The sequence below is a fragment of the Cydia amplana genome, chromosome 12 (assembly GCF_948474715.1).
Source record: "Cydia amplana chromosome 12, ilCydAmpl1.1, whole genome shotgun sequence".
In the NCBI taxonomy this organism is placed as follows: Eukaryota; Metazoa; Arthropoda; class Insecta; order Lepidoptera; family Tortricidae; genus Cydia; species Cydia amplana.
This window is the reverse complement of record NC_086080.1, coordinates 2,962,356-2,975,850: the sequence shown is the minus strand read 5'-3', so window position 1 is coordinate 2,975,850 and position 13,495 is coordinate 2,962,356. Positions and strand designations below refer to the sequence as shown.

Below are 13,495 nucleotides of genomic sequence, written 5' to 3'. Positions count from 1 at the left end.
AAGCGTGTTTTGGAGCGCAATATAGTGTTTCGGATGCGATCCGTTCTCGTGTCACCTAGAATTCTATATGCTTGGACTATAGTTGAATATAATTCTATTTTGCCAGGAAGTGTAAAAACAACACCTAAAAAAATTGAATAGTTTTACGGTTTAAACTCACTTGTTTTAAGTCACTCGCGCGACATGTTTCGGAGAGCCTAGGTCTCCTTTCTCAAGCACTAACAGTGCGAGCAGCGTTCGCGCGAGTAACTTAAAACAAGTGAGTCTAATTATTCAATGTTAGTATGTCTCACAACAGTTTAAATTCGATTAAGTACCTAAAAATATTCTCAATATTCCCGTAAAAGTCCCATCACTACAGTGGGAAGTGAGTCTAATTAACTTTCAATCTGAGGTATTTTCCTCGGGAGTTTGTTTTGATACCTCTGTGTATGTGTACCTAATTAAAATTCGGAACGTTTTGACTTGCTGCTACTGTTAAAGCAGATGCTAATTAAACAGTCAGGGATTTTGAGTTGCCGTTTGGCTAGGGATGGGAAAACGGGACGTGAAGAATAATAATGTTGAATATGTTACCTAGTTATTACATGGACCCTTCGTATTTCGTTATTTTGATTTCGAAGTTCATCCGATCCGACCATGACTTAACAAGCGAGGTAATTATCAAGTCTAGAAAGAGCACATTTTACCACAAAATAAATAACAGTAAGTACAGAAGGTTCTAACAAAACGCGTCTTTTACGCGGCGGTTATAATTTGAGGCCCGGGGAAGGACATAGGATGGTAATATCATCATCATGATTCCAAGTAGACGAAGTTGCGGGCAGAAGCTATAGTATTACATATCGAATTATACTTACTGTGATGTAGGTACAGTCGCCATCAGGTATATCAGAGTGGCCAAGGTATTCACAATTTCTGAACAAGCACTCTAACGCCTTGACAATAGAGGCGTGCTCAGATATTTGTGAGCACCTTGCTCGCTTCAATATATCTGATGGCGACTGTACCTGTGTGTTGATATATATTCAAAAATTCAGTATTCATGCACAAAAACATTCACTGTACACATCGGATTCGAATTTAATCTTGTGCAAGCAAAATTTAATTAACTCGATATGGCAAACATAGTTGCAGCAAAGACTAGTAAATATAGAAAACTGACAACCTCCATACAACACCGAGTGCCCTGCACACCGCATCATTGTTGTAGGTGGCGCTGTTTACTATTTTTACAACCCCGACGCAAAAAAGGGGCGGTATAAGTTGGTTCGCTGTGTGTGTGTGTCTGTCTGTGGCACCGTAGGTCTTAAACGGGTAAACCAATTTAGATGACATTTGTATTTGTATGCAGCTTTTTAGTGCTGGTTCTTAGACACATGTTATCAAAATTGGTTGATCCGTTTCATTGCATTGAGGTTTTTTTGCATTTCAGCTTTGTGCGTACCTATTAAAATTTACACCTTATTGCTATTTATCACTTCGAAAAGTATAATTGGACTGGCCAAACCGCTGTCATCACAACGGGGCAATGTAGCATAGTAAAAGCTTGTTAGGCGTATTTTTGATTTAAGAGCCAACAGGAGTGGTCATTTCTCCATACAAACGTACTCGACTGTTTCCTCCGTGGGTTTTGAAGCTAGAGCAATGATTTTTTCAACACAGATTAATATTGTCAATATCTGTGTCGGACCGTTTTGCTTTTTTTGATATATTTGTTTCTTAAGGCGCTAGAGCCCTTCAAAAATGGCCAAAATGGCCTAATTGACTATGCCGCAATGAGAGGCGTGTTATTCAAAACTGATATCAATTAGCCAAGAAATCAAAACGGTCCGACACAGATAATTTCATAATCATTTAGATTTCCAAATTTGGTTACGATTGGTTAAGTTTTGGAGGAAGAAACAGTCGAGTACGAAACCTCGATTTTTGAGATTTTTACGCAGGATTTTTCGCCTTGTCCTTATCGCACTAGTTTTAGGAGCCGCTTCCGTTAGCGAGACGGGTATATTTACCTAAAATATTTAAATCTCAGCTCCTGTTTCGTCTTAATCCCGGCATCTAGTGCGCTCTCTGAGAAGGTTAAAGTAACTAAGTAGATTGCGCCTTTAAAAACTTTAACAGGAAGTAATTTTGTGGCTATGACAGCCGTTCGCCAAGTCCAATTTTAAACAGTACCTAAGTATATATTATTGCAGTAAGCTCATGTAAAAAAGTAAAATAAGGTCAATGTGGCTAATTCTGTCACAGGGCCTATTCGTCTACTAGCATTTTTCTCGAACAACGAACAAAATTGATAATTTCATCGACAGCAGCGATTGCTTTTAGTTTCAGCAATCTAAAGCAGATGGTTTTTTTCCTACGATTGAAAATCAAAGTAATATACGCTCGCGTGGACGGAATAGCCACTATGACGGAATTAGCCACATTGATCTTAACTAAAATGTAAAAATAATACTGCTCGTTGCCTGAGTACCCACAACACAAGCCTTCTGAGCTTACCGTGGGGCTTAGTCAATTTGTGTAAAAATGTCCATTAATATTTATTTATTTATTATTAATACTAAGCGCCATCTACGATTCTCGCGGCGTTGTGAAGGGGGTTTTCAGTCTTCACTATTTAGTAGTATCTGGCTCCTGTCAAGTTGGAACAATATTTTCTTGTTTAGTTTCTGCTGTATCTGTTTGATTACGCTTCGAGAGTTTTCAAATTATGTTCGAGATTGCTTTTGCGCATGTATTAAAGTAATCAAGGACAATTAGGACGCCTCACATCCGAGTCAAACCGCGGATCCGGCAGACCTCGTCGGCGATGGCGGGATAACTTAGACTCCTTTTTGAGCGACTAGCCAGATATAGCTCAAAACGGGGATGAATGGAAGAAGAGGGGGGAGGCCTTTGCCCAGCTGTGGGACACAATAGGCTGACAATAATAATAGACGGACGCCTATAAAAAATGGGTAACTTTGGCCCAAGGGGTAACTTAGGCGAGCAACGCCTATAATAAAATACGAAATGTTTGTCGAATGGGTGTTCGTTTTCGGTATTAAGAATGATCGAAATATCTATTAAGTAACTTACAATATTCATTGCCTACTTAATAATCTTAAATGGTTAGGGGGGTGGGGTAAAGGGTTTAATGGTTCTTTGTCTTTTTTAAGCTTATAAATTTTATTTGAATATGTTTTCTTTCATTCTTCGTTTACCGATAATTGTATTAAGATTTTACATAAAATGAAGGGCTATTTATAAAATTACTTAAACTTAAAACTAATAAAATCACGAGCAACTTAATGTTAACGATATTAAACGATATTAGTAGCTACAAATAATTTACACTCAAAGTAATTTTGATGGATTGTTATTTTGTAGTTTTACTTTTATAGCTAATGAACCTTGTCCGTGATTTAACGTTTGTGTTAAGTAACTTTTAGCTTGAATGTTTTGTTTAAATTATCCTTCTAATTTGATTTTTCTTGTTGTTTCAGTTTTCAACAAAGTCTGCGCTGAATAAATAAAAGGTGAGTTTTAGCCCTAAGTCCTTAATGGTGCTTAAAAGCTGTTTCGGTTTACGGATTTAGTACCGTAAAACCGCCCAACTATTAATGCTATCAATCAAATTTTTCAAATAGATATAAAAATAGATAATAGAGTATATTTTTTCAATAAAAATACCACGATACCCCTGTGTCCCCAGTTACCCCACTAGACTATGTATCTTCGTTCAGGCGTGACTGTTACTCCGATATCGTAGTTCTACGAGTATGGTCTAATATTTTTACAGATTGAAGAAAAAACTCTAATAAAACCAAAAAGTCTCGGCCAAAAAATTAAGTATCAAAACAAAATACGTCTTCGAATTCTCAAGATTATTTACAATACAAAAACAAAATATAAAATATTTCCCGTTCGAAGTAAAACCTCAAAGGAACAGGATAAAAGGAAGAAAACGAGAGAAATCAACACGCTAAGAAAGGAATAGGTACTAAGAAGTCACGAATAAAAATAAAGGAATAAGGAAAAACATCTTAAGAAGAGTATCTACACCAGTCAATAAACGAATCTAATAAGTTTTTGGTATGAAAATGAATTCTCCCGTTTTTATAAATTTCTTAGACGGCGATTATTTAGGTGTAAAAAAACTTTTTTACTTAAAAAACTACTGTTAGAGATACTACTGTATCTCTAAGCAAGCACAGAAAATGTTAGATCGATGATCCGACCGGGAACAGTCAACGTCAAATAGGTAGTGACGGTCAAAGTGGTCAAATATATCGGAACATATCCTTATATGTTTATGATCGCAGGGAATCTTTGAGAAAATAACGTATATTAAATGTGTGTAAGTGTTTCAAACTTTTTTGCTTGTTTTACGTTCTATTCCGCTCGAGTCACGATTATAAAAGCACATCTTCCCATCCCACTTATGGACTGTTATTACACAAGTACTTACGTAATGCCTTTCACCTTCTAGTTTGGATAAATCTAGATCTGAAAGTAATTGCAGTGTGAGCAACCTATGATGGCAGTCGATCAGTTCGAGGTAGAAACGTCTTCAATGTCTGTTTGAATTTTTTTATCGGTATCGTATTTGTGTTGGTTGATTTGAATGACGTCATCCGAAATGTTATGAGTTTAACTTTAAAATTAATACATATAACATAAAAAAAAAACTCTAACCCGAGTTACGGCTTTTTTATCCTCAACATCAACCTATGTTTTTAATTGGTTCAATACGTTACGTAGGAATACCAGTGAACTTTTTGGGTTTTCTTAGAAATAAACGAAAATTGGAAAAACTCACCGTCTCGGGCGAGACTCGAACACGCGACTCTTGATCACTATCCCATCGCTCTGCCAACTGAGCCTCCAAGACACCCAATGACAGCGAGTTCGAGTTTTTTTTTTAATTTAATAAAAGTATTTGACCATAGAGCTACGACATTTGAATAATTACGACGTTGCGCCTGAACGAAGATATTCAAGTTACTTTTCGACTATAGTTTGGGTAGTTTACGATACCTATTTTCTAGATTTTACAACAACTTTAATCTTACTATCATAATGAAATCTGGCCTAGGGCTTCAATCTCAATGTACCCTATAGTTAGCAGGATTACCTGCGCGGTGGCATCTCGAAACCACCACTTACACAACGGAATCTGAAATTACCATACAATCTAGTCCCGGTTTTCAAACCACCCAAGAAATGAGATGCTTATAGTGTTTACCTAAGCTTATCGGTATGAAAGAGTTAAAATAACAATGCCTAATATGGGGTTGTAATGAAATAAGACCTCTCTAGATCAGGGGTCGGCAAACTTTTGAGGAGATCGGAAGATAAGTTGTTTTCATTGGCTTAATAACTCTTAGTTATAACTTTTTTGGGTGACTTGAAGAACTCCAAAGAGCCGCAGCTGCGGTTTGTCGACCCCTGCTCTTGAACGACCACGAGACCACTACCACGAGAACGAGCCTGATTTACATTGAACAACTTGTTAGGGTATTTTGAGACGACCTTGAAGGTCACTCACTCCGATTGGTGCATGCAAAATGAATTGAAAGTCGTGCGTGTGATAAGCGTCAAGGTTGTATCAAAACCAGTAAAAAACCGTAACAAATTATCAAATTAGAATCTACCTCAAGAGTAACGCGAGTCAACTTTTTATTGCGGGTTCATTTTATAAGTATTATCTCTAGATATGTGGTATTTTATATTTTATATCCCTTGGTTTTTTATAATTAGTAAAGAAAACGTAATGAAATAGTGACTTGCATTACTTTTTCGTATAATTACCCTTTTGCACTATTTGTCAACTTACATCGCAAGTAGCTTTTATCTAATACCTTTAAACGAGCAATTCTTGTTTATTTATATATTTATTTATTTATATATAAATATATATATATATTTCGGGGATCTCGGAAACGGCTCTAACGATTTCGATGAAATTTACTATATGGGGTTTTTCGGGGGCGAGAAATCGATCTAGCTAGGTCTTATCTCTGAGAAAACGCGCATTTTCGAGTTTTTATATATTTTCCGAGCGAAGCTCGGTAACCCAGATATTTTTATATAATGATGGCACAGTTATAAAACAAAGTGTACTAGTAATTAACCCCTTATTAATAAAACTTTTGTTAAATTTTGTCCCCTTGTTACAAACACAAATCTCAAAATGACTAAAACGATTATGCAAGGGCATGTTAGACTTATTAATAACGCCATTCGTGTTTTTTTTTGAGGAATATCTAGGCTATTTGAATCTCCGAGTTCATTATTAAATTTTATTTATCGGCCTGATTAGAACTATAAGATAGGGACGTCAAAAGTTTGCTAAAGATACGATATGGATCGGATATGTCAGTAGTGACGTTTATGTTTGAAGAAACGTTACTTTAGCCGTATCTTTAGCAAATTTTTGTCGTATCTTAAAGTTGACCGTATCTCATTTATTCAAATAAAACCAGGCATTTTAATGGGTGTCTTATATTTAAAGTAAAATAAAGGGTTACGGGACCCTAAAAAGCAATAAGTCACGTCCAAGTGAAATGGTCAGAATAGCTATTAAATGAAATGCACATAAAGGTTTGGTTTCGGTGCAGTACCGGAATCGCTGCGCTCGCAAATGTTATTCCTAGACAACGGGATTCCAAGACTAGAATACGGGAACAGACCCGAATATTTAGTATTAGCTATGAATTGCTAGATTTATTCAAGAAATAGTTGTCCGTGAACTGGGCTAATTTTGGCCCAGGGGTTAACATTGTTTTACCTGGGGAAATCTATTTTATTAAACTCATAGATTCTTTAGAATGGCATGTAAATGTGACTAAAACTGTTCTATCTTAATCTTCATTTCTGGGCCAAGAAATACTATACGAAAATAGCTTTGATCTCGGACTGTCTAGAACACAAAATGACTAGTGTAATATTTGCCTATATTTCTTTTAGCCTACATCGCAAACGGTCTAGAACACAAAATGACCACATATAGGTAGGTTAGGTTCGTTAGGTATCTTCAAATGGCCGAAGGCCAACGCGCACAGAAATAGGAGCCCCGCGGCAGCGGGGCTCCGTCGACATGGCTAACGTAAAGATAAACCGACGAAATGTAGGTAAATAAAGGTCTAAATAATTGTAGTCATTTTGTGTTCTAGACCGTTTGCGATGTAGACTAAAAGGGATATAGGCAAAATACTACACTAGTCATTTTGTGTTCTAGACAGTCCAAGACTAACCCCGAAAATAGACCCGAACATTTGTTATTATGGTAAATTACCTGGCGTACTGTGGTCCAAACGAGTTTACTTCGTATTTACGTAATTTCGAGTATAATCTTTTTACACGACTGCCCAAACAAAAAGAGTGTATTGTTTTCAGCGTTCATGTTTGTATGTATATATTTATGTATTTATGTGAGTTTCTTTATTCCACGATAACTTCAGAATGCCTTAACCGATTTAGATGTATAATATATCATTAGAATCCTTACGTCATCCCGGGTGACATAGGCTATGTGACGTCATTACAAAATCAATATGGCGGACTTAATACGCCATATTACGCAACCTTAAGAAAAAAATATCTTGCAAACCTATCGAGTAGGGTATCAAAATGTAGAGCTTTGAAAGACGAGTAATAATATATATGCAACATGTTGGTTTAAGTCTAATTTTGAGAAAGTAAGAATTTTCAAAATATGTTAAGAAAAGCAAATCCCATTAAACCATTTATTATTATTGAATCGGATAAGAAAAGGAAGGTTTTGACCGCCGATCATAAAAAAAACATAATATAGTACATATTACATTATACTACTTTGAGTGATCGATGGCCGGTTACGGATGGAAAGCACGCTCTCTTTCAACCAGTACGGCTTTGTGCCAGGCATGTCGACCATTGACCCAATGTTTGCTCTCAATACCATCGCTGAAGAATACCGGGCTAAGAACAAACCGCTGTGTATGGCCTTTCTGGATATGGAAAAGGCATTTGACCGCGTGCCTCGTGAGACAATATGGTGGTGGCTTCGGACTAAGAACATCCCCGAGGCATACGTCACTGTAATAGCCGACATGTACCGGGAAGCCAGGTCTGTGATCAGGACCACCGCGGGAGTAACCAGCTCAATACCAGTCACCGAAGGAGTTCATCAGGGGTCGGTGTTAAGCCCGTACCTGTTTAGCTTGGTACTAGATACTCTCACGGAGGGTGCTCAGAACGAAGCACGGTGGACATTTATATATGCAGATGACGTGGCAGTATGTAGCGAGAGCCGAGAAGAGCTCCAAAGATTATTACTCTCGTGGAAGCATCAGTTACAGAGAGGGGGTCTTGTGTTGAGTGTACAAAAAACACAGTTCATGGAGTGCAATGTCCCCGATTCAGACTCCGAACCAATATTGGTTGACGGACAGGAAGTACAGAAATGCAACCAATACAAATATCTCGGGAGCATTGTGCACGATTCCGGCTCACTGGAGACCAACATTCAACACAGGATTGCGGCCGCCTGGTTAAAGTGGAGAGAGGTGACTGGTGTGACCTGCGACAGTAAAATGCCGATAAAAATGAAAGGCCTCGTGTACAAGACCATCATAAGGCCGGTCCTCACTTATGGCAGCGAAATATGGCCAGTGACCCAGCGACATGTTCAAGCCATCCATGTGGCGGAGATGAAGATGCTGAGGTGGATGTCAGGCGTCTCCAGGATTGATAGGGTTCGTAACGAACACATCCGTGGTAGCCTAGGAGTGAGAGACGTCGCCGATAAGCTCCAAGAAAGTCGGCTGAGGTGGTTTGGGCATGTCAGAAGAAGGCCGCCTGAATACGTAGGCAACAGAGCCCTTAGCTTTGCCTTACCAGGCCCGAACAGGAGGGGCAAACCAAGGCAGCGGTGGCGTAATGTCATCGCCAAAGATTTAAACGCCTGTGGGTTGGCAGAAACCGATGTCCAGGATAGAGCGAAGTGGAAGGAGAAAAGTAGGAAAGCGGACCCCGTTACAGTACGGGACAAACGCTAGGAGGATGATGATGAGTTTTTAACACATGTTTTAAAAGCAGCCAAATACCTATGTTCCAAATTGCGCTAATGGAATCGAAATGTGTACATATAACTTATATTTATTAATCGATACGATTGTAGAGTCCGTCTAAGCTAACTCTGCACCGACTTTGACAGAAAAAAGTGTGAAAGTGTCATTAATAACCTATTTTTTTTGTAAAAATCTACATTTCTTCAAAGGCCAAAGGCCGAGATGCATACCCTACACGAGGCCCGGGGCGTAAGACAGACCCGGAGCGCGCTTTATACAACATCCCCAAGTATTCTAATTGCAAAGGCCGAAGCTCCTCGCAGGGCCGAAGGACTGGAGCGTAAGGCAGGTGCGTGCTTTTTGTATCTTCCCCAAGTTTCTTAATTGCGAAGGCCGAAGGCCGAGCTCCGCGTAGGGCCGAAGGCCCTTATCCAGGCTCAGTGCGCGCTTCCAACTTCCCCAAGCATCTCAATCCCGAAGGCCGAGCTCCGCGTAGGGCCGTACGGCCCGGAGCGTAAGGCAGGTGCGTGCTTTTTGTAAGTTCCCCAAGTTTCTTAATTGCGAAGGCCGAAGGCCGAGCTCCGTGTAGGGCCGAAGGTCCGGAGCCAGGCTCGGTGTGCGCTTCTAACTTCCCCAAGCATCTTAACACCGAAGGCCGAGCTCCGTGTAGGGCCGTAACGTAAGGCCCGGAGCGTAAGCCAGGTGCGTGCTTTTTGTAAGATCCCCAAGTTTCTTATTGCGAAGGCCGAAGGCCGAGCTCCGCGTAGGGCCGTAAGGCCCAGAGCGTAAGCCAGGTACGTGCTTTTTGTATCTTCCCCAAGTTTCTTAACTGCGAAGGCCGAAGGCCGAGCTCCGAGCAGGGCCGAAGGCCCGGAGCCAGGCTCCGTGCGCGCTTATAACTTCCCCAAGCATCTTAATTCCGAAGGTCGAGCTCCGCGTAGGGCGGTAAGGCCCGGAGCGTAAGTCAGGTGCGAGCTTTTTGTATCTTCTCCAAGTTTCTTAATTGCGAAGGCCGAAGGCCGAGCTCCGCGTAGGGCCGAAGGCCCTTTGCCAGGCTCGGTGCGCGCTTTCAACTTCCCCAAGCATCTTAATTTCGAAGGACGAGCTCCGCGTAGGGCCGTAAGGCCCGGAGCGTGATCCAGGTGCGTGCTCTTTGGAAATACTCCAAGTTTCTTAATTGCAAAGGCCGAAGGCCGAGCTCCGAGTCGGGCTGAAGGCCCGGAGCCAGGCTCGGTGCGTGCTTCCAACTTTCCCAAGCATCTTAATTATAAAGGCCGAATTCCGCGTAGAGCCGAAGGCCCGGAGCGTAAAGCAGGTGCGTGCTTTTTGGAACTTCCCCAAGTTTCTTAATAGCGAAGGCCAAAGCTCCAATTAGGGGCCGACGGCTCGAAGCGACCGAGAGAGGATCGTTTCCACGCAAGCTCGCGTCCATGCTTACTAGTTCTTCAAACACAGAAAAATATTACAAGTATCTAAATGATAAAGGCCGAAGACGGAGCTCCACAAAGGGTCGAAGGAACTTTTACAGCTCGCTATAAGCCCACATATTTTATGCTGGTACTATTAACCTAAATCGCAGTAATATCTATCAGATGCCAAATTTTTCGCTCAAATCCGTTGATTAACTGATGAGGAGGTAATCACGTAAATAAACCTCCACGAGTGTTACTTTAGATCCGAATAAATCAGCGTCATCTGTATCAGCATTTAGGTACATGCAATTCTGAGTAATGGCTACCATGTACCTATATTATTATCTAAATATCGGTATTATAATTATGCGGTATTAAAGATATTATAGGAAATATGTAGTTGCAGAGATAGTAAGCTCTAGCACTTTTCAATACGTCTGGTTTTTGAGCGTTTTCCAAAAAAAGTGTACATGTCATTCATGTCTTCAAAATATTGACTTCTTGGGCTCATTTTACTCAGAATCATTTGTACATTCACGACTCATACATGAAAAAATGTGTCCCAAAATTTTGTATGAAAAAAAAAATTCCAGTGCGTCACGTTCATACAAATAAAAAAAAAATTCTTACAAGAATGTGACGATCAGGAAAGGAAATTTTTGGACACATTTTTTTATGTATGAGGCGTGAATGTACGAATGATTCTGAGTAAAATGAGCCCAAGAAGTCAATATTTTGAAGACATGAATGAAATGTACACTTTTTTTGGAAAACGCTCTTTTGGGTTCGACCTATTTAGGTTTTCAAGCACGTTTCATGGTAACATATCAAAAATCAGCATGATGAAATCTCCTTGAAGGAACTACATTGCCTTAAATCATAAAAATATAGTTAGTTTGTATGATCACTAAAATGTATAAAATAAAAATAATTAATTAAAAATTAAAAAACACGACTGCAGCTTAAAAGCGAACTGAAAAGCTAAAAATAAATTTAGTTATGTTAGTTACTCAACTTAATGAATGTAAATTAGAATATAAGTGTTCAGTCAGGGTCATAAACAGCAAATGTAAAAGTTTAGGCTCATTTTTTAGGATCGTGACTGTACCTGTATATTTTATTTTGATTGCAGTCGGGGACCTTTTAAATGGAAAATTTTTAATTCATCAAGGTCCCCGACTGCAATTGAAATAAAATATACAGGACAGTCACGATCCTAAATGAGCCTAAACTTTTGCATTTGCTGTTTATGACCCTGACTGAACACTTATATTCTAATTTACATTCATTAAGTTGAGTAACTAACATAACTAAATTTATTTTTAGCTTTTCAGTTCGCTTTTAAGCTGCAGTCGTGTTTTTTAATTTTTAATTAATTATTTTTTAATATCCCTTATAGATATGTACCTTTTACTATATGATGCTCAAGTGATCCCAAATCCGAAAGGTAGCTTACTGCTAACTTTGCTGTAATATAAATCGCACTCGATACGGAGTTCTGTTGTCTGTCTGTTTCACAAAAAAAAAACATACGCCGAAAAAATGTTACTGACTATATTTTTTTTGTCTATAGTATCGTATAAACGCCATAATTAATAAATAAATAATAATAAATATTATAGGACATTCTTACACAGATTGACTAAGTCCCACAGTAAGCTCAAGAAGGCTTGTGTTGTAATTAATTATAACCATCACAATTTATCTGTAAGTTTTACTTATTTTCTTAATACCGTCTCGCACTTGACCGGTTTAAAATTAGCCCCGAGTGCACCGTCCATTTCGGGAGTAATTGCATCAATTTACATTTTTAACCAACACGTGTTATCTTAGAATCTGGTTGTAAGAGTCATTGACCTGTGAGCGGTTTTGATCGTTTGATATTGAACGATCAATGTCAAGTATCGTTCATAGTATAGTTTGTATTTGGGGTTATGGTTTATTGAGTAATCTTGAAGAAATGATAGGTTTATTAAGCAAATACTGGCCCGCGCGCTGGGGCAACTTTGGCCCAGGGGGTAACCTTCTCCCACTTACGCGAATATATTTATTTAAGTAACTACTACTAACATACTAACTAAAACTGTTTGAGCTTAATCGTTAGATTAGTATTTGTATTATAATTTTGAAATTCAAGACCAGATTTGGACATTTATCAGCTGATGATGATAAGGTTGAATTTATATAAAGATTTGCAAGTTGCGAAAACATTCCAAAAAACAAGAAATCTCGCGTTGAATTTTCTTTAAAGTTTCCGTATAAAAATGTTTAGAATTGGACAATTTTATACTTCCCAATTTTGTTCCCAGAAAATCTCAATGACGAAAAATTTCCAAAGTTACATTCCCATTTCTATGACAAGTGTATTAAATTTAGCTAAGTCCAGACCAAGATAAATCTGGGCCTGGCTGACCCCTGACCTCCACTAGTGGGTCGAGCGCCGGACACCCAGCACCAGCAGTAAAGTACCGTAAGGTAGATTTGCGACGACCCAGTTTTGGCACACAGTGCCGGCATATCACGTTTGTGCTGTCTTTACCCGGATACAACGAACTAGAATAACTATAGAAGTCTGACTAGGGACCCCTCTACTCTACTCCTCTCCACTCATTCGTTTCCAGTACATTTTCGTAAAAGTTGTAAAACAGTATCATCATTACACCTTATAAAACAAAGTCCCGCGCCGCCGCGTCTGTCTGGCTGTATTATGTATGTATGATCGCGATAAACTCAAAAACTACTAAGTAAACGGATTTTCATGTGGTTTTCACCTATCAATTGAGTGATTCATGGGGAAGGATTAGGTGTATAAATTGTTAAGGTTTCGCGTAACCCGTGCGTAACCGGGGACGTTCGCTAGTCTGTAACAAATTGTAATTTTTCTAAAACTATATTAGTCTGTTATATAATAGTAGATTATACAACAAGGTCATAAAGCGACCCATTGCATCAGTGGCAATTCACGACCATAAAAATTGAAAAAAAAAAAAGTTTTTTGTGACATACAACTAAGCGAATTCACTCATTCATGAGGATACAAATGAT

The 13,495-nt window shown here is 39.0% G+C and overlaps 1 long non-coding RNA gene across 2 annotated transcripts in view; it reads left to right on the top strand.

The window, feature by feature from the left end:
• The window catches only part of LOC134652873 (uncharacterized), a 257,199-nt gene that overhangs the window by 95,514 nt on the left and 148,190 nt on the right, over positions 1 to 13,495 (top strand). For both annotated transcript variants that reach the window (XR_010097222.1, XR_010097223.1), the window contains exon 2: positions 3,489 to 3,521. This is a non-coding gene — a long non-coding RNA (uncharacterized LOC134652873). The remainder of the gene's footprint in view (positions 1 to 3,488; positions 3,522 to 13,495) is intronic.